Genomic DNA, 5,671 nt, shown 5'->3' with positions numbered 1-5,671 from the left:
TTTTTTGACCCTCCTAAGTGTGCCCCCAACCATAATAGTTTCTAGATCCGCCACTGTCGGTCAATACTTCACTTTTAGATCTCACTCAACTTTTTAAAATGGCAAGAAGATTATATGAAGGCCTTACCCTCATATATATACCCTTTCTAAAATAAGTAAGGCGGCTCAACAACCCGTTACATGCATGCATGCCCAGGCGTAACTAACACATCCATGAACCAAATCTTTATGCATATATACTTAGGTCATGCATGCACAATTATCACCTTTTGCATGCATATAACTACATATTCTCATGTAGCAAAATTATATGCCATGCATACATCATACGTATTCACATTATACATACATACTTATGCATAAAATAGCACATACTCGCATGATCAAATATAACAATTTATCATGGTTTTACGTAATTATATAAAAAATAATCACGTATTAGTTACCTCAGGTGATAACCAATACCCGGTTATCACATTTTCACACATGTATCGTATGATTTCTACAACTATGATGTTGAAGACACATAATTCGGTCAATTTTTTACTAAATTCACAGAGGTTAGTGTCTCTTTCAACTGCTTACCTTTCGAGTTAAATGGGTTTCTAGTCATTATATGCGTATTAGCATTTTTCTTGCTTGCTAAAATGAAAAAAAAAAACTAAAGTATACAAAAGTGAGATTCTAATTTATGTCCGTTATACCCGTGGTTTCATTGCAAACAAACCATTGCAGCGTCTAAAACCACTCGCTCTGGTATACTTCAGTGTTTCTTTTTTGCATTTAGCAAGTACATGGGTTTGTCCCGTTAGCAAGAACTTATGCTCTTTTATAACCCCTGAAGGTGCATTTGACAGGCGGGACGGGACGTGACATAACAATAATTTGTAGTTTTACGTATGGAGCGACATTAGACTTCGACATGACAGAGAAATTGACTATTTAAAATTGGCCAAAAATAGTCAATTTCCTCAACCAAATTCAATTTATAGCCATTTTTTCAATCAAATTCCCATTTTAGCCATGGTATTACACACTTGCATAAAGCCTATTTTCATATTAACAAGAAAAAAACTTATGCAAATTTGAGTAATTTGAGTAAAGAATTTTCTTAAGGATCCCCATTTACGTAAAATATTTTTTTTTCTTCTATTGTTTGAAACTGAAAATAGGCTTTACGTAAACGCACTGTCATTTGCGTAAACTTAGGCTAGAATGGGAAATCGAAGCCTAAAGTGGCTAAAGAAAGTGAACTTGGTTGGGGAGATTAGCTATTTTGGTCAATTTGAACAAAAATTAGGGAGAGGACACAAGATTTGTATGTTTGGAAACCAACAGTGGCTTTTCAAACCCAAGTTTATGTATACAACAACTGTAATAAGTGACTAAATAATCTTTTTCATATAATTCATTGTAGGAGGTTTTGTTTCCTTCGAAATCCTTCAACATCGCTTATAGTAACCAAAAGAAACCTACCTCACCATTGAAGTTGCTCAAGGTAAAAAACTCAATTTTGAAATAGCTCCAACTTCATACAGGTTTTTGGCTACTGAGCTACTCAAGGTAAAAAAACTCAACTTTCAAATTGCTCCAACTTCATATGGGTTTTGGCTACTGAACTACTCAAGGTAAAAAAACTCAATTTTGAAATTGCTCCAACTTCATATGGGTTTTTGGCTACTGAGCTAATCAAGGTAAAAAAATTCAACTTTGAAATTACTCCAACTGTAACTGAGCTTTGTTTTGAACAGACCAAACATGTAATTCTTGTTGCGATTATTCTTAAAGGCTTTGGTGGCGTTGGTTTCATATTTGGCAGCTATGCTGGTTCAATTTTGCTGGTAAATAACCATGTTCCACAAATATTTGATGTCAATAAACTTGCTACTGTTGGTTCACATAATTTTTGAAGTTCGTAATTGTTCGATTTGTATCTTGTCGTCTAGTCTCAGGGCCTGTTTGTTTGCAGGTTAATGAGCTTAACGAAACTTGTAGCTTATTTGGTCAGCTATACATGACTGTTTGGTAGTGGCTTAATGATATAGAAAATGTTTCATTCAGTAAGCTTCTAAGGGTATTTTTTTGCTGAAAGCCAAGTTTTTTCAAAACATGCCCCTCCCAATTAAAAAACACGCTCATTCCATTTATAAAAAACCCTCCCAAACAAAAACCTTCCCGGTCTATACAAATTGATTAATCCACACATGCAGCTTATCCATACATGACTTAATGGAAAAGGAGCCAACGAGCCCCTCAGTCTCATATGCCTACAAAACACACCCTCACCGCTTTTATTTGTAAATGTTTGTTGATCTTTTGAAAGAATGGTAGTGTTGAATTCAGATTTTAACCTTGTGAAAACTGAACATGTCTTTGCTGAGAGCATTGCTATTTTACAGAAGGATGAAACACACGATATCCTGCGGGAACAACGAAAGATTTCGAAGATGAAAACAAGCTAGGCGTGTTTTTCTATTAACTACCGTTAAGTGGGTACGTCAAAACGTAAATCTTGGTTTAAGTCCCATTATGATTGATTATCCAAAAACATGATTTGTATTACTTTTTTGGGATTACTCCTCCATAGAACATTTAAGGATTAGTAGTTGGGTTCATTTTTTGTCATATAAAGTTGTCTCATTGTTGTATTAAATTGATGTTTTCTACAATTTCCTTACTTTGCTCACCCTTCTATCAGATTCCAAACTCAAATGTTGTCCATGTCTCAAATAGTTCTTTTCAAAATCGGGCCTATTGGTTTGGTCCTGACCATAAATCCGAGGATCGATCCCGGTCCCATCGGGTCGGTCCGAAATCTATACTACATTAATAAACATTTAGGCCAAAATCTTAATTACAACCCTTTAAGCATATAGTACTGCTCTTTAAAGCCTGGTTTTAAAAAACATCTTAATCATAATGCACAAAGCATAATATACAAGCTTTTGATGCAAGGGTTTTAAACCCAACTAGGAAGGTTTTAGACGCTCTTTCTATTATAGTCTTCTATACACCTTCAACTTTTACTTTCCATCACGGCAGTAGATCATTGTCACATCCTGAACAGGTATTCTTGAAATAGAAAAGAAGATGATATTTGCATTTTGTGTATGTGTAAAACTTAAAATAACACACTTATTGTTGCATTTGGCAGTAAATTCAGCATCCAAAAGGGCTTGCTGGTGTCTGAAGTGAAATAGGATGTCGATGAAATTGTGACACCCCAAAATGAGGTAAATAAATAAATTAGAAAGCAAAAAGAACAAAGAAAATAAAATAAATTGAGTTTTAATTTTATTGGAAAAAAAATATAAATATATTTCAAAATTGGAATAAAAATGAAGGAAAATGTCATATTAGGGGTGAAATGTGTAAAGATGTCAAAAGTAATGGAGCCAGGGGGCCGAATGCATTTTTATAATAGTTAAGGGTTAGGTCAGATGTTAACATGTCCAAACTAGAAGGACCTGTTTTGTAAATATACATCAGATCTGCAAATTCAGAAACGCAAAAACGACCTCTCCTTTGAAGCTTTATATTAGTTTGAATTTTCAACTATTAACACAAAATATAGCCTTCGATTTTTAAAAAAATAAGTAGCCAACACTTTACTTTACACTTTTGCTTCAAGAAAACCGAAGTTTCATCGAGTTTCGAAAGAGAAATCGGAGGTTGAAGTTCGAGTTCGAAAAACTCCGTTTATTGACGATTGGAGGTAAAATACTCAACCAAATTTTGAGTTCTTTATATGGTTGGCTTCGTTTTTAGGTCCTCTATGAAACCTTAGTAGCCTTATGTCTCAGATTTTAGTTTTGAATGTTCGATTTTGAGTTTTTTTACTGATTTTCGAGTGATTTTAAGACCATAACTTTAAACGAGCGTATGAGACTCAATACTTGATGGTTTTCGTTGATTTTTGTTTCTATGATTAAGGAAAATCATTTTCTTGAGTTTTAACAAAAAGAATCAACAAAAACGGACAAAAAACAAGGTCAATCAGCCTGAAAAAGCTGTGGTCGTGAGGTAGCATTTGCATCTGGTATGAGGCATGGATATGATGGATGTTTAGGCTAGTGTTGGGCTTCCTCTTTTATTTAACCAAGATACTTATTGGACTATATTTTAAGCTGTTAGGACCGAATAACTCTATTTCTTGGTAAAGATTACTTACTTGAATGATTGGTTTGACAGATATAGTGCAGCGGAAAAGATAATAAATAAAACAGGTAGAAATCGATAAGAACACGATGAAGATGAATGATGAACACAGGAGAAAGCTTCAAAAGATTTTCAATTAGATGAAAATATTGACAATTACAATTCTAGAAGCACACTGAAATACAAAGGCCTACGTTGCTATTTATACAAGCAAGTAACCGTTTTTCTGACATGACCTAAAGCAAATTAATCTAAGCCATTCGATCAAAACGAATTACAGACAAGAACACGTGATAGGCACAAGCAGCTAAAAGACCTAAGTAAAACAGCTTAAAGATAATCTACACAGAAGACATTGCTCTGTGAGACAACACAGAGGCTCTGCTGGAYATAACTTGGAGGCGCATTGACATGGAGGAAATCTTCCAGAACCTCTGTGAGACATGACAGAGGTTCTGTCACTTTAGACTAGTATGCTTGAGCATCTTTTGCTGTTGGTCCTCTGTGGTCTTCTGTGAAAGATCATCTTCTGTCATCCCTTGCAGTGTTACTTTTTCCATACTTTTACATTACATGAAATGAGAGCTAACATAAGCCCTTATTGTTTTAACAAAAGAAGGCTATATTTTTAGGGCTTAATTTGAATACTTTAATTATCCTCTTTTATTTAACAAAGATACTTATTGGACTATATTTTAAGCCCTTATTGTTTTAACAAAAGAAAGCTATATTTTTTGGGCTTAATTTGAATACTTAAGTTATAGAAATTTGTTAATTGACCAAAGTTAATAAATTTCAGATTTAGTTAATTAGTTTATATTAACTAATTAATTTAATTTCTAAATTAGTTACTATATTAAATTGAATTAGTATATAATTAATATATTAATTAATTTATTATTATTATTTTTTGAATATTAATATTAGTTAATTGTTTATTTTCTAAGGAGGTTGCTTATATAAATCAGTAAATTGTTTCGATGATTTAAGCGCCGTAATTTGAATAAAGTAATTATTGTGACGTTTTAATTTAGAGAGATGGGATTATAAGATATTAAAATGTTTTTGGGATGCCATCGAGTTTTGGACTTGGGGTTTGACTAAAGTTAGTCGAGGTTGACCGAATTGGCCAAGGGTTGGCTTTTGGCACGTTTGATATATGTGGATTTTAATGATGGGTCAAATAGAGTTGTTTGAAGCATATTAAGATGCTCGGATACGAAGTTTGACTTTAGGTTGGGTCAGAATGACAATAGTTGATTTTTGTTGACTTTTTGAGAAGTTAAGACGTTAATGAGATATTATGGTATGAAATGTGTAGGCATTTGGTCAAGAGCTATCGGTAGTCAATCTATACGCAATCAGGTGAGTCTTCATGAGACTTACAATGGGATGCATACCTATTAAATTTATTTTCGAGCATTATATGATTTATATGGTAATGTGTACATATGCATGATGTTTCAGTTTACATACATGATATATTTTACATGTATGTTATTTTATGATCAGT

This window comes from Cynara cardunculus, assembly GCF_001531365.2.
Source record: "Cynara cardunculus var. scolymus isolate 2C chromosome LG 5, CcrdV1, whole genome shotgun sequence".
Taxonomy (NCBI): Eukaryota; Viridiplantae; Streptophyta; class Magnoliopsida; order Asterales; family Asteraceae; genus Cynara; species Cynara cardunculus.
Note: the sequence above shows the minus strand (reverse complement) of the source record.